This window comes from Notechis scutatus, chromosome 5 (genome assembly GCF_049901735.1).
Source record: "Notechis scutatus isolate UNSWTSFEM ecotype Mainland chromosome 5, rNotScu1.2, whole genome shotgun sequence".
In the NCBI taxonomy this organism is placed as follows: Eukaryota; Metazoa; Chordata; class Lepidosauria; order Squamata; family Elapidae; genus Notechis; species Notechis scutatus.
In genome coordinates, this window is record NC_142013.1 from 8,909,882 (window position 1) to 8,934,233 (window position 24,352).

Sequence of the window (24,352 nt, forward strand, 5' to 3'; positions counted from 1 at the left end):
ATTTTGTTGCTTGAGGTGAGTCAGGGATTGGCTTCAACAGCAAGACTGGGAATACTAGAGACTAAGAGGGAAAAAAGTAGAAGAGTTGTGATGGGAAACTAAATGATGTCCCACTAGTGTAACCCCAACTTGATAATCAAAACCGTAAATATTTAGGTAAAGCCAAAGTTCCTTCAAGTTGAGTTCAGCATATGCATGTTATCCTGGTTATCCTGTGGGTTCTGTCTATTGTACTTTTTATTTATTTATTTGTCAAGCAAAGATTAGATAACAAGTATAAATATAAGCATGGTTATGAATACATGAAATGGATACGAATAAAAAAGAAACAATAGGACAGGGACGGTAAGCACGTTGGTGCGCTTATGCACGCCCCCTACAGTCCTCTTAGGAAAGGGCTGAGGTCAATAGTAGACATTCTAAGGTTAAAGTTTTTAGGGTTTGGGGAAGAAACCACAGAGTCAGGTAGAGTATTCCAGACATTGACCACTCTGTTGCTGAAGTCGTGTTTCCTGCAATCAAGTTTGGTGCGATTAACCTTGAGTTTGTATCTATTGTTTGCTCTTGTGTTGTTGTGGTTGAAGCTGAAGTATTCATTGACAGGTAGGACGTTGCAGTGGATAATTTTAGGTACTATACTTAGATCGGACCAAAGGCAGTGTAGTTCTAGGTTGTCTAGGTCTAAAATTTCAAGTCTGGTGATATAAGGTATTCTGCTACGAGTAGAGGAGTGGAGAATTCTTCTCGTGAAATATTTCTGGACTTTCTCGACTGTATTAATATCCGATATGTAATGCGGATTTCAGACTGATGAGCTGTATTCAAGTATTGGTCAAGCAAATGTTTCGTGTGCTCTAGTTAGTAGTGTGATATTATCAGAGAAAAAGCTACATAGGATTACAGTGGGCTCTAGCACTTAGATCATTAGAGATGAGTACTCCAAGGTCCTTGACATAGTTGGGGTCATCAACAAGGTCTTGACTATTCAGCTTGTATTTTATTTTCTGATTTTTTTTGCCAATATGTAAGACAGAGCATTTATTTCTTGAGATTTGAAGTTGCCATTTGTTTGACCATTCTGAGCTTTACATCATCAGCGAAGAGAACGCAGTTGCTCTTAATATGATCACAGAGGTCATTTATGTAGAGTATGAAGAAAGTTGGTCCTAGAACGCTGCCTTGGGGGACTTGTTTCCTTCCTAAAAAATAAATAAAAAAAGATTCTTTCCATCCTCAAGTACTCTGTCCTCTGAAGAATAAAGAAATTGTATTGTCCACTTTTTCCTAACAGGATCTCCATGCTTCAGCCAAGCTTTGTGGTGGACAAAACACAACTGATGAGTGTTCTCTAGCACCTGGAAGCCTGGATTGCATCACCCATTGGATTTTAGCCCGATCCTGAAGAAATAAAGATACATACAGTGGTGGGATTCAATTGTTTTTACTACCAGTTCTATGGATGTGCTTGGTGGGTGTGGCAGGGGAAGGACACTGCAACCCCCCAAAACTTTAACCTTAGACTGTCTACTATTGACCTCACCCCTTTCCTAAGAGGTCTGTAGGGAGCGTGCACAATCACACCATCCCTGTCCTATTGTTTCTTTTATTTTTCTTATATGTACCCATTTCATAACTATGTATATACTTATACCTATTATCTTGTAAGCGATTGACAAATCAAATAAATAAATAAATAAAAATCCACATTTCCACCCTACTCCAGCGGAAGGATACTGTAAAATCTCCATTCCCTCCCCACCCCACTAACCTGCTTTCCAGCTCCGTTTTCCTGTGCAGGGCAACCAAAGAAGACCCAGCCAATCAGCTGGGACTCTGGAGGCAGAGAACAGATGGGAGAGGGGCCAGTCAGAGGTGGGATTTGCCAGTTGTCCCAACTACTCAAAATTTCCGCTACCGGTTCTCCAGAACTGGTCAGAGCAGGCTGAATACCACCTCTGAATTCATATTATATTTATGCTAACTCAGAATAGTGGAAATTGGAGCCCAGGTCACTTAGGAGGTCCTGGATCTAGGGGGCTGATTTATAAGTAACGTCCTTCTAGAAAGGTTGGAAGGCAATGCCCACAAAGGTGGTGAGAGGGAAGCCAAGTTAGGAAACTCAGATATAACTCAGTAATAGAACTTACGGGGTAGAAGGAGTGTTATTTACCATGGCAACCAGTTGACACCCTTGAAAGCTTCCAAGACCTACACAGAGAATTTAGCTGCATATATATAATAAAACCAGTAACTTTATAAAAGAAAGATTAACATTGCACGTCACTTTTTTCCCCAGTACGCAGCCCGTCTTAGATTAAGAGAGACTGTAGTTTCCAGCTGATTAAATTAGAAACCCTTTATGCTAGAAAAGCTTTTTACAGCTTCGTTTGTTCAATTTATTCCAGATTTTGTTCCTTTTAATTTTCTCCTTTTCCTTTTCAAAGGTCAAAATAGCCTTGATTGCTTCCTATATGTGCTTTCCTGGTCAGTTTTGTCCCTGTACTCTCTGCCCCCCTGCCTCTTTCATCTTTTTCTATTCTTGACTTCCACAGAACTGTACCAAATTTTGTCTAGCCATCTGATTGTCCTGGGCTTTTATTTTATTTTATTTTATTTTAATTACTTATTCTTTTCTTCCTGTGGGCTTTCAATGGGAGAAATGCCTTAAAACCAATGTTTATTTTAAGAGCAAGTCACCAAAAAAACAAAAAAGTGAATGCTAGTGAAAGCAGAGAAATGTCACCCTAGAAATGTATATTTTGTCAGTTTTTACCTAATGGGCTCTCCCCATCAATATGTTTTTAAGCCACCTGTGTTTTATGTCCTATCAGCCAACTGTTTAATTATCATTAGATGGGAGGGGGGTTCTCCCCTTTTCTGTACATAAATATAAGCCTCCTTGTAAATCAAAGCATTGGTGCTTTGGGCTATTGTCATAGCAACAATAGGGCCTTTTCGGTGGTGGCCCCATCTTTTTACATCTTCTGGTAGATTTGGGGTTTTTTTTAAAAAAAAATCTGCTCCTTTTGTCAGGGTTACAAGTAATACATCCATAGCAAACAGAACTCCGAGGCTGGTTCTGACCTAGGTCTCCCCCAAAAGCACTAAGCAGACTTTTTGTCCCAGCAAAACCCCTTTTATTACATGAAGGTGAATTTCTTGCATTCACATTCAGCCAAAGGCCTGGCAAACAGTCTTTCAAGGGTGTGATTAGGAGCTTATCAAGCTTGGAGAGCTGCCAAGTAAATATTTCCAAACGCAGTGCTGACAAGGAAGGGCTCAGCACAGAGTCTCTGAGATACACAGACAGATCTTCACACGGCTGCAATGAACGAATTGTTTCCTGCAAAAGCCCCCTCCCTTTTTGCTCCTCTTTTAATCCCTATGGGAGGGGCCATTCACCGTCCACCTGTGGCCTTACTCTCACCTCGAACCTTAGTTCGTAATTGTTCTTTTCTTTTGGCAGCTCTGTGCATGCGCAGGCTGGGAACTGGCTCCCCTGCCTCACTGAAGTCCAACTCTGAAGGCAGCTGATAACTGCCAGCCTGCCCTGGCCCCATCTCTACCTCTGATGCAGAGCCCTCATCTGAGCCTTCCTCAGCCTCCAGGACTGGCCCAGGTTGCTCCCCAACCTCCTCACTGTCCGACTCTGCTGCCAGCTCCGTTAGCTGCCGGCAGGCCTCAACAGAGGCAGGTAGATTCCTCAAAAAATAGTTTTATTGGATATATCATATTGGCCCAGTTCTGGTGAAAACCAACTCTGAATGTTTGTGTGGTTTTCCCCTAATTAAAAGTTTTTTCCTTTCCCCAAACAATCAGTCACATGGTCCAATCAAGGTGCTGTCCGGTTGCCTGGTAACTTCACTCCTCCTCTCTCTGGCCACCTGTGAGAACGTCCTAGATTCCCAGGAGAAAGTATTTTGTTTGGGCTACAAAACCCCAGCTATCTCTATTTCCCCCCTCCTTCCTATCCCTCAGCTCCAGTGTGGCAACACTAAAGCTTCAAAATGGCCACAGTCAGGTCAACTTCAGGGTTGACACATGTAGCTACTGGATATATGAAAGTATTGGACTTTTTAAAAAAGCAAGATAGGAAGAAAATGGACTCATTTGAGTTGTGGTGCTGGAGAAGACTCTCGCGTAGTCCTTGGGCAGCAAAGGTGACCAACAAGCGAACACTGGCACGCATAAGAGCAGACACAACACTCAAAAGCAAAATCACAAAACTGTCAAGAGTGCACACAGCTTTACTATGTGAGACAACCAAGGAGCAATAACAGCAAACAGAGGTTTGTAATAAATAGTGGTTTTATCTACAAAAGAATATATACTATATATATATATATATGTACTACAGGCAGAGGTCAAACAAGCAGCAAAATTACAGCATGGAAGAACAGACAGCGAGAGAGAGAGACACCCAAACAGGGCCTCTTATTATTATACAGGCTCTTAAAGAGATAACAGCCAAAAACCTTGCTGACTCACTTCCATCATTGCATCATTGTATCATTGCACCAGCTGGTCAGCTCTTAAATTTCTACTCTAACAAAAACTGCATCTCACTTACTTTGGCCATGGGGTCACAGGGGTATTCACTGGAGAAAGCAATTGTGTTTGGAAGAGTTAGCGGTAAAAGGAAACCAGGCCACCAAAGAACATAGTGGCTGGATGCCATCAAAGCTGACACCAGCCAGAGCATGGAACAACTCAAAGAAGTAGTGCAAGATTGGAAGATGTGGACAGAACTGGCCCAGAGAATTGCCAAGAGATAGACACAACTGAATGGATAACATCACCATCCTATGAAGGCAAGCAACATGGTTGAAGTTTATCTTTTTATGCCATCCGTATCATCCTGTTAGGGTAAGCACCCAAAACTAAGAGATTGGGGGTGGGATTCTACCAGTTATCACCTATTCGCTAGAACCTGTTGTTAACTTTCTAAAGTTCGGAGAACCAGTTGTTGGAAGAAATCTTTTGTTTTTTTTTTCCACTTTACAGGGTGAATCCTGTAAGGAAGGCAGGAAGGAAACATCCTGGTATTGTTTCTAGCCAAATCTTTATTGCCCTGCTTACAGAAACTGCCTCTCTGTTAAACCCTTATTACATTCTTGGCAGTATGCCTAGACTTCCTGTCTCCAGAGCTTCTGGGGCTTGACTTTCTTAAAGGGGAAGGGTTGTTTTAAGCTTTTTACACTGCTGTTGGGAGGAAATACTCCCCTGGAAATACTTACAGCCAGCCCAGGATGCAATGATCAGCACTTTGAAGAAATAATTGAATAATGAAGCAGAGCTGCCGAAAGAAGCTTTTAATGACAAGGAAGCAAGATGAGTGACATTCAGCAAGGCTTCTTGGATAGCTAGAAAGATTGACATTCAAACATAAGTTTCCATACCCTTTCTGAGTTTTGGTGTAAAACTGGTTTTTGGTCAAGTTTAATCCTGTGTTTATTGATGGGATGATTTTCCCTATTCAGTTTTGTTTGGAAGGAAAAGGGTTAATCTCTGTTCCTGAAAAGAAACTGGGTTGAGAAATCTGGCTAGTTCCAGTGTCTATTTGTTCTGATAATTGGTTTAACAAGCAACAGCTACTGTTGTGATTTAATTATTTGTGTTGTGTTTGAATGTTTTCCTGCCTCATGATTTTCCCCTCATCTGGGGAGGGGGGGGGTCTTCCTTCACTGCTTTAGTGGTTCCTGGCACTATCCTTTTGGAGTGTACTTCCAAGAGGCAGGATGTAAGCTTGGCACTGATTTTTTTTAATGCTTTTGGTGGTGAGGGGGGATGTGATCTTTCCTTAAATCTGGATGATTTCCTTAGGATATCTTGTGAGGTGAGTGAGACCAGCTGGTATCTTTAAATAGTGCAAATGGATCTAAGGATTGCTTCTCCTGGAATCTCTAAGGATTCCTCTTTCTGGAGAGCTTAAATGACCTCTCTGCTAAAGGGTTTATCAGCAAAAAAGCATAGAACATAGTAGGATTTAGAAGGGATATTGGAGGTCTAGTCCAACTCCCTACTCAAGAAGGAGACCTATTCTATTCCAGACAGACAGAATCTCTTCAAAACCTCCAGTGATGGAGTACCCACAACTTCTGGAGATAAGCTTAGAATGAAGTGGCCCATTGCTACCGAACTATGCTGGTAGTTCATTTTTCATCCATTATCCTCTTTCGTGTTTTTGTGGTTTCCGTTTTGGAAACTTTGCCATATTTGGAATGACTGGAATATCTAGAGATTATTCAAAAGCTAGAAACCGATAGGCTGCCAAATTTGGATTTCAACATTATGGCCTCTGCTATGGTGTTATTTACAAAGAATTGATGTTTATTGTCTCCAATAATGGCTATCTAAAACAGCACAATTATATTGAAAAGACATCAGCTAGTTGGCAATGAACCAGAAGAGGATTCAGGAATGGGTGGGGGGGAGAATAATAGACTGACTTGCTTGTTTGTGTGTTTCTGCAACAATTGGCACAACAGCAAAGAACTCCCACTGAAATCCTACCATTAAAAACAAAAACAAAATTCACCTTCATTAAATGAGCACAATTCACATTGTGCTGGTCTAAACACAACTAAACTTTCCAAGGTGATTTTTTCAAGTTACATTTCAACTACAAGTCCAAAATGTGGAATTAACTAGGCCATCTGTAGGCCATCAAGTTGGATAAATATTATCCCAAGACAATGACCTTATTAAACAGACAATAATTTTGTGATTTGATACAGATGTGTTTTCTTAATATCTTGGCAGTTTAGTTGTTTTTTTCCGAGAATTATTGCTTTTACAATTCTTATTGTGTTTTTATTAGTTTCACAAAAAAAAAGTTTGAGCTTGAGAGAGAGGGAGGAAGGGAGGAAGGAAGGAAGGTTGGGTTATCTGATACAGGAATGTCCAACCTTGGCAACTTTAAGACTTGTAAGTTTCAACTCCCAAAATTCCCCAGTCAGCATATTAGCATAACTGGCTGGGGAATTTTTGGAGTTCAAGTCCACAAGTCTTAAAGTTGCCAAGATTGGACACACTGATTTAAAACATTAATATTGTCTTCACCTCCTAGTTAACAACAAGCGTGAAGATTAGTTTGAAAAATGCAATAAGCCTGAAGATTTGGTTTGAGTGCAGTAGAACCTCTGGTCACGAACGCTTTTAACCACGACCAAATCGGGTTCCGACCAGAAAAATTCACAATTCGTCTTATGATCAATAAATTATCCAGGGCACAATGCCAACTGGGTGATTTATGGCCAATGATTCTCCGCTTCTTAATCGTATTTTTTTTTTAATATAAAAGCCAATCATCTGAGTGGTGGGATTCAAACATTTTTACTACCGGTTCTGTGGGCGTGGCTTGGTGGGCGTGGCAGGGGAAAGATGCTGTAAAAACTCCAGTCAGATGGGTGATATTTGCCGGTTCTCTGAACTACTCAAAATTTCTGCTATCGGTTCTCCAGAAGTGGTCAGAACCTGCTGAATGACCACCTCTGGACTTAGTGTAAAACACTGATGATTGATCGGTTACACTATGCCTCATCAAGAAAGCATCATGTCTTAGTGACTGCATTGGTTTCCCCCATGCTAATCTGTCACTAAATTGGTCTTGCTGCTCTTCCCATGATGCTCCCATCCCCATTGTAATATGAGCGTCTCCATTTTGCTGCTGCTTGTCCTCTTCCTTTCTTTTTTCCCCCCTACCTTTCCCAGCATTAGAGCCTTAACCAGTTGTGGGATTCAAAAATTTTTACCACCAGTTCTCTGGGCGTGGCTTGGTGGGCATGGCAGGGAAAGGATATTGTAAAATCTCCATTCCCACCCCACTCCTGGGGGAAGGTTACTGCAAAATCCCCATTCCCTCCCCACCCCACTAACCTGCTTTTCAGCTCCGCTCTCCTGTGCAGGGCAACCAAAGGAGACCCAGCCGATCAGCTGGGACTCCGATCAGTTGGGACCCAGCCAATCAGCTGGGAGGCAGACAATAGATGGGGGTGTGGCCAGTCAGAGGTGGTATTTGCCGGTTCTCTGAACTACTCAAAATGTCCCCTACCGGTTTTCCCGAACTGGTCAGAACCTGCTGAGTACCACCTCTGGCCATAACACATAACAGAATAACAGAGTTGGAAGGGGCCTTGGAGGTCTTCTAGTCCAATCCCCTGTTCAAGTAGGACCCCCCTATACCATTTCAGACAAGTGGCTATCCGGTCTCTTCTTAAAAGCCTCCAGTGATGGAGCAACCACAACTTCTCAAGGAGTTGTGTAGACGGCGGACACACGAGGCAGACACAGATCTAAAGGCTAACACTTCGCTTTATTTGAAACATAACGGGTTGCGCGGCTGCCCGGCTGGGCTGGCAGCCAGCTGGAGGCAACAGCTGATGCCGTTTGACAGCTCCTTTTATAGCCGGCTGTCAACGGCATCAACCAATCAGGAGCAGTCGATTGCTCCGCCAGAATGCGGACCAGATTGAAGACTGTTAGTTAGTCAGGGACAACACAAGGCAAGTTATTCCACTGGTTAATTGTTCTCACTGACAGGAAATTTTTCCTTAGTTCTGGTGGTTTCTCTCCTTAGTTTCTATCTGTTGTTTTCTTGTCTTGCTTTCTGGTCCTTTTGTAAACAGATTGACTCCCTTTTCTTTGTGGCAGCCCCTCAAATAATTAGAATATTGCAAGCCAAGGAGACAATTTGTTCAGAAGCTGTTGAAACAGAAGAAGAGCTGCCCTAGATGTTAAAAATACTTATTCCTTTTCAGAAATCCAAATAAATAAACTCGGCCAATGCTATAAAAGCATTTGGGCTAAAATAAATGAGGCAATTAATGAAAGCCATACTTCTGTTATCCGCCCAATGCAGAAGAAGTGAATGCTGTTTTAAATCTGTAGAGATTCTCAGTCCCTCCTGGTCACGGTTGTTCCAAAGATGCTTTTTAGGAGGCAACTGGACTTTCTTGTTTTTTTCTTTTGAAGATGTTTAGCTTCTCATCCAAGAAGCTTCTTCAGACAGGATAGTGGGGAATGGAAGGATTTGTACTCCTTGCAGACAGCTGGTCATTTGCATCCTTTTTAGAGGGTCATTGAGGCCACTTGGAGGTTTATCTGTGTCCTCAGGGTCAGTGGTGCTCCTGGTTCCTGTAGTCTGCATTTTTTTCCCCCTTTGGAAATGCTGTTTCCAGAGCAACTCCAATTCCTTTCAAGTAGACAAGTAACATTGCAGTGATACCTTGGTATTTGGTATTTGTATTGAAATCATTAGGAGGCACTAATTACCTTGGTATTTTGGGAGACAACCTTTCTATAGCATGGTCTTTTCCGGGAAATTCTTGACGTGTATATTTTATTACCTTTTTTTAAAAAAAGAAAGTGAGCCTACGCTTAGGAGAAAATAAACATGCAACTTGTAACTCTTGAAAGGTCTGGAAAATCTTATCAGAAGAAATATGAATTGTGCAAAAGAGTATTTTTCCCCCGCCCCTCACATTGCAATGTACATTAGCTCCTGGTATTTGTTTAGATTCTCGTTATCACTGGTGAATAAAGCAAGCTTGTGATACAGTGCTGTTGCCTCTTCACTTTGACTGTCTTCTACTAACTGTGTTTCTTGCATAATCACCAGAACTAGTTCTTAACAGAATAACAGAGTTGGAAGGGACCTTGGAGGTCATCTACAGGGGTGGGATTCAGCCGGTATGGACTGGTTCCAGCAAACGGGTAGTTCTGGCAATGAGTTGGACCTGCTCGCCCACCCCTGGGCTATTCCTTTGTTTGAAGCTCAGCTGATAGGCGTGGCACGCCTCAGCTGTTTTACACACTGGGGCTGCAGTGGAAGGTAAGTTTTAGAGCTGTTTTCAAATGCATTTTTCTCAAACTGGTTGTTTCAAATGCACACTCCTCAAACTGGTTGTTACACCGGTTGAATCCCTCCACTGGTCATCTAGTCCATCTCCCTGTTTGAGCAGAAGATCCTATACCACTCTAGACAAGTGGATGTCCAGTCTCTCCTTAAAAGTCTCCAGTCAGGAAGCAACCAACTATGTGCCTACTTCTTAAAAAAAGCTACCCACTGCCATAGCCGAACCTCTAAGTATAATCTTTGAAAAATCTTTCAGGACCAGCTCCTTGCCTAACCTATGGTCACAAGCCACGGTCATCCCCATCTTCAAAAAGGGAGACCCAAGCCTAGTTGAAAATTACAGGCCAATCTCCTTATGCTGCGTCACCTGTAAAGTCATGGAATCAATTATTAACCAATCCTTCATCCTCCACTTAGAAACAAACATCCTACTCTCTAATAAACAATTTGGTTTTAGGAAAAAACTATCATGTAATCTGCAACTCTTACACTGCAAAAACATATGGACTACACAACTCGATCAGGGCAAAGCAATAGATGCAATCTACATAGATTTCTGTAAAGCTTTTGATTCAGTGGTACACGACAAACTACTCCTTAAACTCAAATCTTATGGTATCTCTGGACACCTGCATAACTGGATAGAAGCATTCCTGTCAAACAGACAACAAATGGTCAAAATTGGGAGCGTCCTATCTGTACCTGTCAACAGTGGTGTCCCCCAAGGCAGTGTTCTAGGACCAACTCTCTTCATACTCTACATAAATGACCTCTGTGATCATATCAAGAGCAACTGCGTTCTCTTCGCTGATGATGTAAAGCTATTCAACACCACAGACAATACTGCTACCCTTCAAAAAGACCTTGACTATGTATCAGAATGGTTAAACAAATGGCAACTTCAAATCTCAACAAATAAATGCTCTGTTCTACATATTGGCAAAAAAAATCAGAAAATAAAATACAGGCTGAATAGTCGAGACCTTGTTGATGATCCAAACTCTGTCAAGGATCCTGGAGTACTCATCACTAATGATCTAAGTGCTAGAGTCCACTGTAACTACATAGCCAAAAGGGCATTAAGAGTTGTTAACCTAATCTTCCCTGTGTTTTTAATTTTTTTACAGGAAAAAAAACCCATCCAAAACAAGTCACTTCTAAGAAGCCAACATTAATCGATGTTCCTCTAAAAAATGTTCCAGGAAGCTCTCAAAAAAGCTTTCAGAGAGCAAATTCCATGAAAACATAAATAGTACAGGAAAAAAATTGAAGCAAAATACGAATTCATAAAACTTTAGCAGAGAAGAAAATAAATAACATGGTAAAAATAAGGAAGGTGAAATGCTCAGTTTTAAAGGTTAATAAAAAAATTCCATACTTTGGCCACTTTAAGATGGGTGGACTTCAACTCCCAGAATTCCCCAGCCAGCTATTTGGGCCAAGCAATGACCTCGGGACAATGAAACCATCAAAAATATGAGCCAGTTGTCAAATGCCCAAATTTTGATCATGTGACTGTGTGGATTCTGCAACGATCGTGTGAAAAATAGTCATGAGTCATGTTTTCAGTGCCAATTTCAAACAATAATAAACAATGAGTTGTAAGTCGAGGACTACCTGTAATCATTTCCAAAATCTTGTACTAAAAGTCACAATATTCCAAATTCCCTGTACTCTTAATTCATGTATAACCCTCTTATATCCAAGCTTTATTTTACTTTCATTTTTTTATTTACATATTTTAACATTCTTAAACTTATGGCTCATTTTTTCTTTTGTTCAAGAATGAAAGTAAAATTACCAGGTGGCTTTTCAAACTTGCCGTTCTGAAGGTCTCCAATAGCTTTAATATAGTTAAATAGAAAAGTGATGAAAGTGAGTCGAAAGTGAGATTAGCAAACGCAGCATCCTTTAAACGGCTCTACTACCAAGATTGCAAACTTGGTGTTCATTTCTTGGCACTCAAACATGTGGGAGATCAATGATCTGCAGTCTCCTTGTCAGGAATAGCCATCCAGTACACATGTGGGTTGCTCTCCCATCCTCTCCTGGTCCAGAAAGATTCCAAAGAACTAGTCTTTTCACTGTTCTTCTGTCTTTGCTGTGGTTACGATATCCACATTTTTAGAGAATTGCTTAGCTCCCCATGCCTCTCCCAGAAATCAGGCTTGTGATTTTTACTTCCAGGTTCTCCATTAACTCTACTTGTCACAAGTGAAAATGCGTGGATGCAAATGGTGATTGCATGACTATGGGATGCTGCAATGGTCATAAATGTATGCCAGTTGTGAAGCATCCGAACGGCAGGCCTGTGGGTGTGGGGTGCAGCAATGGATAGAAATGCGTGGATTGGACCCAAAACTCATTTTTATACCACCGTAAATTGGAATAGTCTCTAAATGAGGTAGTTGGTAAATGAGGACTACCTGCAATTTGCAAATACCCTTTTAAAGTTGCTTGCATTTTGGTTAATAATGGATCATCAAATATGTTTCACAGGCAATACAGTACACAAGATATATTTCTATGCTATTTTTCCATCCAGCTACAACATTGTTGTGATTGCTGTCATCTGGCATGGAAAATCTTGCTTGAGAAGTAAATACAAAGATGTCCCCCAACCTTGCTGTTGAAATTTCTCCTAACGAACGATGCTAGGAATTTATTTATTTATTTATTTTATTTTGTCAAGTGATTATAAGATAACAGGTATAAGTATAAACATAGTTATGAATACGTGAAATGGATACATATAAGAAAAATTAAAAAAGAAACAATAGGACAGGGACGGTAGGCACATTGGTGCACTTATGCACGCCCCCTACAGACCTCTTAGGAAAGGGGTGAGGTCAATAGTAGACAGTCTAAGGTTAAAGTTTTTGGGGTTTGGGGAAGAAACCACAGAGTCAGGTAGAATATTCCAGACATTGACCACTCTGTTGCTGAAGTCATATTTCCTGCAATCAAGTTTGATGCAGTTCACCTTGAGTTTGTATCTATTGTGTGCTCTTGTATTGTTATGGTTGAAGCTGAAATATTTTTTGACAGGTAGGACATTGCAATGTATGATTTTATGGAATGCAGCTTCAGCTTCTCCCTTCTTCACCAAATGGAAATATAATTCTTTTGCTTATCAATTTATCATTCTGAATGACACACTGTTCACAACATGCTCCAAAAAACCTGTGAAAGATAATTGCATCATGGCTTACTGAGAGTCGCTCTTCCAAAAAAACCCACTGAATCGAATAAAGGGAAACTGAGAAATAAGCAGGTCCAAGCATGAGTGCATTTGTCTAGAAATTGGAAAACCAAAGTTTGCAGGTTCAAATATTTAGCAAAACATCAGAAGCTGCAGATTTGTCTAAGCTTCTTAGATAAACTCAAATCTAATCTAAGAAATGACTGTACTTTAAAAGTTTAACTCAAAACAAGGGAAGCAGGTGGGAGGGGGGAAAAACAAGAAAAATATAAATAACCACAAAGCAAATAGCAGGCTACTTCTGCTGACTGCCGGCTGCCTGAAATTTGGCAGTTTGAATCTCACCAGGCTCAAGGTTGACTCAGCCTCCCATCCTCCCGAGGTGGATAAAATGAGGACCCAGATTTTTGGGGGGCAATAGGCTGACTCTGTAAATAACTTAGAGAGGGCTGTAAAGCACTGTGAAGCAGTATATAAGTGTAAGTGATATTGCGAAGGGAGGGAAGGAAGGAAAGAGGGTAGGTTAGAATGCAGCATTGCAAGCTAACTCTGTTGACTGCCAGTAGTTTGATCCTGACCAGCTCAAGGTTGACTCAGCCTTCCATCTTTCCGAGGTCGGTAAAAAGAGGGTCCACATTTTGGGGGGGGTAATAGGCTGACTCTGTAAACTGCTTAGAGAGGGCTGTAAAGCACTCTGAAGAGGTATGTAAGTCTAAGTGCTATTGCTATTATCCTCTTTCTTTCTATCTTCTTGACCAACACAGACTTTTCGAGAAAACTAGGTTTTTTTTTTTAAATAGGTAGTCCTTGACTTACAACTTGCAAGTGAGCCCAAAATTTCTGTTGCTTAGCAAAACAGATTGTTAAGTAAGTTTTCTCCTATTTTATGGCCTTTCTTGCCACAGATGTTAAGTGAATCACCACAGTTCTTAAGTTAGGAACAACAGTTGTTAAGTGGATCTTGCTTCCCCGTTGACTTTGCTTGTCCCAACATCGCAAAAGGGAGATCACCGGTGGAGGAATTCAATTTTTTTGACTACTGGTTCTGTGGGTGTGGCTTGGTGAGTGTGGCAGGGGAAGGATACTGCAAAATCCCCATTCCCTCCCCACCCCACTAACCTGCTTTCCAGCTCCGTTCTCCTGTGCAGGGCAACCAAAGGAGACCCAGCCGATCAGCTGGGATTCGGGAGGCAGAGAATAGATGGGGGTGGGGCCAGTCAGAGGTGGGATTTTCTGGTTCTCCGAACTATTCAAAATGTCCGCTACCGGTTCTCCAGAACTGCTCAGAACCTGCTGAATACCACCTCTGGGGATCACCTGGTCTCTGGACACTGCAACCGTCATAAATATGAACCAGTTATCAAGTGTTGAATTTGGATCACGTGGAGATGCTGCAATGGTCGTAAGTCTGAAAACCGGTTCCCAAGTCACTTTTTTCAGTGCCGTTGGAACTTCAAACGGTCACTAAATGAACTGTCGTGAGTCGAGGACTACCTGCGTTAAGATTTTTAATCAGAGAATTTATTTCTTCCTCATTTTACTGTTCTGCCAATCTTGTTCTTTTTTTTCCTGACCGGATGTTTGTTTCTGCTTGAAGGAACACCTCCCTCGTGTAAAAATAAGTTAGGAGGAAATGGTGATGTGAGGACATTTCTGATCCAATCCAAGTTATAATCCTCTATTTTGCATCCCGAGCAGCTGTTTCACACTCAGAATGATGTGCTTCAAGTGAAGCCTTTTTGCACACTTCATCGAAACAAGTTCTGGGAATTCATGAAGATGTCTCAAGACTGGGACAACCTGTTAGACATCACAGATGGCTGCTTCGTGTGAAGGAGCGTTCCAGGCATGGATTTAAGGATCCGTGAAAATCTAGCAGATCGTTCTTGCCTCATTTCATTCTGTCTGATCAATCGATCAGAACAGAGCTGGAAGCAGGAGGACCTATACATCTTCAGACCATTGAGGTGAGGTATCTCAAGTGAGGACCCGGATAAACCTCCAAGTGCCTCAACGACCCTTTAAAAGGATGCAAATGACCAGCTGCTGTCTGCAAGGAATATAAACCCTTCCATTCCCCACTGTCAAGAAGCTTCTTGGGTGAGAAGCGAAACGTCTTCAAAGAGAAAACGAGGAAGTTCAGTTGCCTCCTGAAAAAGCACCTTTGAGACTTTAGACAAGCCTCCAGACAGTGATGGAGCACCCACAACTTCCGAAGGCAAGCTGTTCTACTCAGGGGTAGGATACTATGGGGTTAACTACCGGTTCGGGATTTACAAGTTTCCCTGCCTGCCTGTGTGCCTGTAAATCATCATTAGCACGTCATTAGCATGTTGCTGCTGAGAAGCAGCCTTTGAAACAGCCCTTTTTTCTTGTTTTCGGCAGCTGAAGTTGAAAAATCAGGAAATAAAGATCAGGTAAGAGCCCGGGTGGGTGGGTGGTCAAAAACATCAGCAGACATAGAACCGGTTCTATGTCTGCTGCTCTTCAGAGCTACCAGTTCTACAGAGGTGGACAGAACCGGTAGAAACCCACTTCGGGTTCCACTGCTTAATTGCCTACAGTAGCTTGGATATCAGAGTTATTTTAATACTAGCTCGATACCTGTGCTTCGCTACGAAGCTACGTGGTCAGGCTTAGTTTTGGGGGAAGAAAATAAGGAAACAAAATTCTGCCTCTGCCTAACAGCATCCATCGGTATTCATCTGGCATCCTGTCAGTTTGTGAGAGAGTTGAGAGCTGTTTGGAAACTAAAACAGTATTTGCTGTGTAAGCAAGAAGGAGACAGCAAGGAGCCTGGGCGTAGCTTAGCTCAACAGTTTTGTACTAAACCTGCTTGGTGCTGTGAAACTAAAACTGAAATTGAAACTCCTCTCTTCTGCTTGTGTTTTGCATTTGGAACAGATTTCTTTTCAGGTGGGGAGGGGGAGTAGAACTCCTTAGCATCAGAGCGTGCTAATAATAATATATGAAATACGAATGCTCTGATGGTCATTTCAAAAAATATTTTCTTAGTGAGCACCTAGAATCTAAAAGGAAGATACATGCCAAATTTAAAGTTTGTCGGCTTTACGGTTCTGGAGATTTTGTGATGATGCGTGAGGGGTATTTTGCTTTTATATATATAGATAAATTGCTGTTAATTAAATGTTTGTCCCATCTCATTATATCTCTTTCCAGGTCAGTTTTTTTCACTCAGCTCTCTCTATTCTATCGAGAGCTGCTAAAATGAGTATTTTAAAACCTGAGGTTCCAATCAAAGACAGGCCAAAAGTGTTTTACCTATTTCTTCAATAATAATAATAAAATACCATGGAAACACAAATACTGTGGATCTGGAAACTCTCCTCAGCTGGCATTCTCTCTGTCCCTTTTCAAGAAAAATCTACACAGTCCACTTGCAAAAAGTAAAGAAAGGAAATTAACAATTTACTGAGTACCTAGGGACATCTTAGCATTGTGGTTTTTCTTCCACAGAAACATAATTAAGGAGAAATTAAGGAGAAAGTACTGAAGTGGTTTATTATGCTAGCAACCAGGCATGTGAAAGATTAAACCACTGTGTTAAAAAGGCCTGTAAAGCTAAGCAGCATTTTATTTATGCTTAAAATAAATATCTTATTTTAAGCAGCAGAAATGTTGAAACAACGGAGACGCAGCTACCGGTAACAGTAGACAGAAGGAAAAGGAGATAAACGTTGAACTAGGGGTAAAAGAAATAGAACAGAACAGAGCAGAATAGAATCAGAGCAGAAAGAAGAGTAGAGTAGAGTAGAGTAGAGTAGAGTAGAGTAGAATAGAATAGAATAGAATAGAATAGAATAGAATAGAATAGAATAGAATAGAATAGAATAGAATAACAGAGTTGGAAGGTACCTGGGAGGTAGAATAGAAATAGAAATAATAGGAATAGAATAGAATAGAATAGAATAGAATAGAATAGAATAGAATAGAATAGAATTTATTGGCCAAGTGTGATTGGACAGACAAGCAATTTGTCTCCGGGGCATAAGCTCATTGTACATACTGTAACAACCAGGAGGCGAGAAGTCCTAATAATAATAATAATATCACAAGGTTAGTGTACAGATATAACTTATTTTAAAATATATTTAATTATTCATAATCAACTGGCCTTCTGAATAAATGAGATACGGAAAATAATTACTGCCTCCACCCATATCTATACATCCAGAAGAAGCAGTAGTAAGAGACGATATAACGTCAGTTTAAGAACTGGTGACAGCAAGATGTTAAAGTATGCATTTACTCCTAAAAGAATCCTACAACTCCCAGTAAAATACTCTTTGTTTTGCCAAAGAGAATTTGCTGGTTCCTCCTTAGTGTCACAGTTTTTACTGTAAGCTTTGGCAGAAACAGCGGCAGAAACAATTAAGGAGAAGGTTGGACTGATCATTCTTTGATCTGCAGATGTGGGATTCCTGCTTTACATGCTTTCCAATTGTGCCTTTACTTTAAATTGCTACTCATTCCAACAGTTAGAGGGCTATCATGTTTGGTATGCAAAAAATGCAGAAGACGACACGCAAAGATATATTGTTAGCATCCTAGTGATTATCCAGATTTCTGCAGTCCACACATGGTCACTTTGGTGGACAAAAGCTTTGGTTCTTTTTCCTCAAAACTCAGCACAGCGGGTTCTTGATTTAGAACCACAATTGAGCCCAATATTTTTGTTGTTAAATGAGTCTTCTTCCCTTTTACAACCTTTCTTGCTACATGTCAGCATTCCAGGGAACCTCCATTCCAATCAGTAACTCCGAGACAAGCATAATCTCAAAAATACCTTTATTAGAATAGCACCTGGCACATCTGTGGAATTTCGAAACTAAACATTTCCTGGACTTCCCACAATGTCAACAACTACAAACCATCCCCTTTTCTCTCAACATCACATCCCATGAACCAATCCCAAAGTAAGTTCCTTTTTGTTCCTGTGCCACACTCTATAATTTTGAGCTAACAAAAGAATTCTATTTTGTCTACTAAGAGCTACTCAATTAAAATCACCCCCCTCCCACTTTCTCAAGCTATGTGGTAGCGATGAATAAGGATTCCAAAGCTGACACTACAGTCCTTAGGTGAGTCACTGCTAGTAACCCTGTTAGTAACCCTGTTGTTGAGCTTCCTCCATTGACTTTGCTTGTCAGAAGGTTGCAAAAAATAATCACATCACCCCAGGGACAATTGAAAGGGTCATAAATATGAGTCAGTGGCCAAGCACCTGAATTTTGCTCATGTGGCTATGGAAATGTTGTAATGGCCATATATGTGAAAAAGTATTTTCTGGTACAGCAGTTGCGTTGTGCTTGGAAGCTATCAGCCTGGCAACTCTCCAAGCCTGATAAGGTCTATGGTTGTAAATCACTCTTGAAAGACTGTTGGCCGGGACTTTGCTGGATGTGAATGAGAAGAATTCAGATTAGCCTAATAAAAAAGGGGTTTTTGTCAGGACGAAGAGTCTGTTTCATGATTTTGTGAAGCCTAAGTCAGAACATGCTAAGCAAACTTTTAAATACCATCTTTTTAATACTGAGAGCCATCCGAGGCAACAAACATTCCTGCGAACTGCTCAGCATTAACCCAATTAATGCTTATTCTAAAGCATGAATAAAGACAATGTTATTCGTTAATAGCAACGTCACATAAGATCCTTCCTGGATAATTTATTATTTTTTAAGGGCAGCATATACCACGCTGTTGACATAGAACCAATCCCTTAAACTTACATAAAAACGGTTTATGATTAATAAATAAACAAACCTTCAATATTTATCTATATTAGATTTCATCTGTGTGCAGTCTGAACTCAGGAGAAAGCCTCCAATGGAATAAAAGCCCTTTTCTTCCAAATAAGCTGTACCTTCCCCATCTTAAAAGACCTGATATGAGGGGGAAACGCTGGGATTGTCCACCCTTACTTCTGAGTTATGTAAAAGTGAAGGAAAGCCACATGCTATTTTAGTCTGCCACTTAAAACAAAATTATCCAAGGGTACTGTACTCTTTTAAGGGGTTTCATTTCTCGTAAATGGCACATGCACATCACATTTCGATAAGAACACAAAATATGAAATCTAAAATCTAAATTATTATTAAGTCTGGGTCTAGATTACATATATATAGAAAGCCTGACACACGGATGAACACAATACACAAGCCTGATGATGGCAGATGAGATTCTCCCCTAATGTTGCTACAACTTTAAAAGCACAACAATAATGACATGGGCAAAATAACATCACTGAATTGTGATTGCGGGGACAAAAAAACAAACCATCCAACATATAGTATCAGAGTGCCACAACAGAGCCTATAATATTGCTGATTTTCTGACAAATGAAGCAAAAAATTATATCTGTAATCTAGACCTAGAGTACTGCATCCAGTTTTGGTCACCACACTATAAAAAAGTTGTTGAGACTCTGGATAAAGTGCAGACATGAGCAACCAAGATGATTAGGGGACTGGAGACTAAAACATATGAAGAACGACTACAGGAACTAGGCCTGGCTAGTCTAGTGAAGAGAAGGACCAGGGGAGACATGATAGCAGTCTTCCAATATTTAAGGGGCTGCCACAGAGAGGCACTTGAAGGCCAGACAAAGAATAATGGATGGAAACTGATCAAGGAGAGATTCAACCTGGAAATAAGGATAAATTTTCTGACAGTGAGAACAATCAACCAATGGAACAGAAGTTGCCCTCGGAAGTTGTGGGAGCTTCATCACTGGACACTTTGAAGAAGAGACTGGACTGCCATCTGTCAGAAATGGTGTAGGGTCTGCTTGGGCGGGGGTTGGAGTAGATGACCTACAAGGTCCCTTCCAAGTCTGTTAATCTGTATCAGTATCAGACATACGTTTATAATATTTTAAGAGGTAAGCTAAGGTGATTTGATTGAGCAAATTACAGGCCAGATGTTGGTAGCCCTTGCATCACAAACTAGTTCAGTGGTTCACAAAGTGAGGGTTCGCAAAGCTTTAAGCTGTGAACAACTGAAGACATCTTCATTTCTTTTTAAGAAATTCTGGCATGATCGTTCAACTTGGATTTGTATGCATTATGAATTGTTTCCTACTCTTGCGTTCTTTCAAATTAGGATGTTGTAGGCTGTTATTTTGAAATAAACCTTTTGACACCTGCGTATCTATTGGTTTTACCTTTAAAAGGTTAAATCTCTCTGCTAAAATCCATCACTCTGTTGGAAGTGTTGAGTGCCTGTGTAACCTATTGTGACTAGAAGGTCAAATAATTATCCATCTGAAGGCAGCGCAACCAGGATGATTAGGGGACTGGAGACTAAGGTATATGAAGAATGGTTACAGGAACTGGGGATGGCTAGTCTAAGGAAGAGAAGGACCAGGGGAGACATGATAGCAGTCTTCCAATATTTGAGGGGCTGCCACAGAGAGGGAGGGGGGGGTCAACCTGTTTTTCCAAAGCACCCAAAGGCCAGACAAGGAATAATGGATGGAAACTGAACAAGGAGAGATTTAACCTGGAAATAAGGAGAAACTTTTTAACAGTGAGAACAATCAACCAATGGAACACCTTGCCCTCGGAAGTTGTGGGAGTGCCATCATTTGAGACCTTCATGAAGAGATTGCACTGCCATTTGTCAGAAATGGTGTAGGGTGTCCTGCTTGGCCCGGGGTAGGTGGGGGGTGGGGTTGGACTAGATGGCCTATAAGGCCCCTTCCAACTCTGATTATCTGTTATCTGAATGGATGGGCAAAATTATAATTTTTACACAGAGTAGTAACTGACATGAAAGAGCTGATTGTGTGACAAAGCAGTATCACAAATTAGCAACAGCAATAGCAATAGCACTTAGACTTATATACCGCTTTATAGTGCTTTACAGCCCTCTCTAAGCGGTTTACAGAGTCAGCCTCTTGCCCCCAACAATTTGGGTCCTCATTTTACCCACCTTGGAAGGATGGAAGGCTGAGTCAACCTTGAGCCTGGTGGGATTTGAACTACCAAATTGTAGGCAGCTGGCTGCAGTACTGCACTCTAACCACTGTGCCACAGATAGATATATAGATATATATATATATATATATATATATATATATATATATATATATATATATATATATATATATATATATATATATATATAATGTTTTCTTAAGTTTTTTGGTACTTACATGTATGGTGTTCGGCTTGGTTGGGTCACGTCATTGTAGTTGTTCTTTTAAAGTTGTAGCAGCGTTTCAGCAGAATCTCATCTGCCATCATCACCACAATACAGAAGCCTGATGATGGCAGATGAGATTCTGCTGAAACGTTGCTACAACTTTAAAAGAACAACTACAATGACGGGGAAAATACCCGAACCAAGCAACACCTATATATATATATATATATATATATATATATATATATATATATATATATATATATATATATATATATATATATATATATATATAATCAGTTGCCCAGTGTCTGAATTTTGATCATGTGACCACAGATGCCGAAATGGTTGTAAGTATCAAAATTGGTCATAATTCAGTTTTTAGTGGCAGTGTAACTTTGACGGTCACTAAATGAACTCTTGTAAATCAAGGACTACCAGCACACAACTTCACAGTGTGTTACAGCCCTCTCTAAGTAGTTTAAAGAGTCAGCCTATTGTCCCCCAAAATTTGGGACCTCATTTTACCGAGGATGGAAGGCTGAGTCAACTTTCAGCTAGTGAGGATCGAAGTGCTAACAGTCGGCAGAATTAGCCTGCAATACTACATTCTAAGCACTGCACCACTACAGCTCTTAGTAATCCATTGACACAAATCACTGATAGTTGGATTTGGCTTCTCTTGGAAATATTTCTGTGCCTTTAAAGAGTCAGGAAAAAAGCCATGGAAGTTTATTTCAATATATGATTACTGCAGCAACATTACTATATGAAGAAAGATGGAAAGATTTGGCATTAACCACCATGGAGGAATGACTGGTGAAATTTACAAAAGTTGCTCACATGCACAAACCGATTTCTTTGATCAGAGAAAATACATCTCTCTCTCTCTCTCTCTCTCTCTCTCTCTCTCTCTCTTTCTCTTCACAGTGCTTTATAGCTCTCTCTAAGCGGTTTACACTTACATACCGCTTCACGGCGCTAAAGCGGTTTGCAGAGTCAGCCTCTTGGGCAAAGAAAATCCGGAATGGTATCAGATCTCCTGCCATGGGCAGGGAGGGGTGAGCTTGGGGGGTTGGACTAGAAGACCTCCAAGGTCCCCTTTTTAACTCCCGTTATTCTTGCCTGCGCCGACCCTTCCCCGCCTCTACTTACCGCGCAGCGCAGCCGGGGCTATTGCAAGCAGAAGCAAGCCCAGCCAAGCTGGAGCGCCTTCCCGGCGGCCCGGCTCCATCGGCGATGGTTCTCCGCTCTTCCGAAGAAGAAGAAGAAAAAGGGACCCGGGGAAACGGAGACGGACTGGCAACGAAGCTGATTCGGATTTGCACCCGGCAGGCGGAGGCGCGGCTCAGGCTTCAGCGAGCCCGGACGTTGGGAAGTGCAGAAAACGGTGCAAACCGGCCGCCTCACTCGCTCTACCTGTGCAAGGACCCGCCTGGCCCCTTTTAGCCAACTGGTGTTAGAAGGAAGGAGAGGGGGTTTCTTGCTGCTGGCACCGCCTCCTCATTTCTCCCCACCACCATCACCACCACCACCACCGTTGAGGAAGAGAGGATGGACTCCCTTGCACGCCCACCTCTTGCACGCCCACCGCGAGGAGAGCTCCGGCGGTGCACCTTTGTTAACTTTAGCCGCAAAGGCTTGCTGGCATCCGCGCAAAGCATAACCGTCACCCAGACCTTGGCGGTGTTTTCTTTAAACCTCTTGAATTAATGCCCTGTCTTTTTATATAAAGAAAGACAAAATATTCTCTCTCCCTCCCTACAGACCTTGGAGATTTTTTAAAATTTATTTATTCTAGGTGTGTGTGTGTGTGTATGTATGTATGTGTGTGTGTGAGAGAGAGATCTCTCCAGACCACCTCTCGATAGATGGATGGATGGATGGATAGATGATAGATAGATAGATAGACAGACAGACAGACAGACAGATAGATAGATAGATAGATAGATAGATAGATAGATAGATAGATAGATAGATAGATAGATAGATAGATAGATAGATAGATATTAGATAGGTAGGTAGCTATGTGTGTATATAGATATATATTAGATAGATAGAGGGGGGGAGAGGAAGAGAGAGAGAGAGACAGACAGACAGATTAGGTAGGTAAGTAGAGATATTATATGATAGAAAGATAGATAGATAAACAGAGTGGTCAATGTCTGGAATACTCTACCTGACTCTGTGGTTTCTTCCCCAAACCCCAAAAACTTTAACCTTAGACTTTCTACTATTTATTTATTTTATTTTATTTATTTGATTTGCCAATTGTTTACAAGATAATAAGTATAAGTGTATACATAGTTGTGAATACATGAAATGGGTACATATAAGAAAAATAAAAGAAGAATAAGAGAAACAATAGGACAGGGACGGTAGGCACGATGGTGCGCTTATGCACACCTCACCCCTTTCCTAAGAGGTCTGTAGCGGGCGTGCATAAGCGCACCAACGTGCCTACCGTCCCTGTCCTATTGTTTCTTTTTATTTTTCTCATATGTATCCATGTATTCATAACTATGTTTTTACTTATACCTATTATCTTGTAAGCAACTGACAAATAAAAATAGATAGATAGATAGATAGATAGATAGATAGATAGATAGATAGATAGATAGATAGAGAGATAGATAGATAGATAGATAGAGAAAGAGAGAGATTGATGTACAGTATATGTATATGATAGATATTAGATAGATTGATAGATAGAGTAATAGAGAGATAGAGGTAGGTAGGTAGGTAGGTAGGTAGAAAGATAGAGAGATATTAGACAGATAGATTCTTCTTCTTCTTTTTCTTCAGCGTTTGTCTCGCGCTCTGGCGAGGTCCGCTAATGTCCTTGAGTATTGCTTCCACGCCTCTCTGTCTGCCACGTATGTCGGGTCTGCCTTCGCGATCTCTAGATCGGCCTTGATCGTGTCCATCCAGCGTTGCTTAGGTCTACCACGCGGTCTCGCTCCTCCGACAGTCACCTTCATCGCAGATTTGATGATGGATTCTTCCTTAGCGCGACTCACATGGCCGAACCATCGTAGCCGGGACTGCCTCATGACCGTGGGGATGGGCACGACGTTGAACCGTCTACGCACTTCTTCGTTCCTGACGCGATCGAGTAGGGTGAGGCC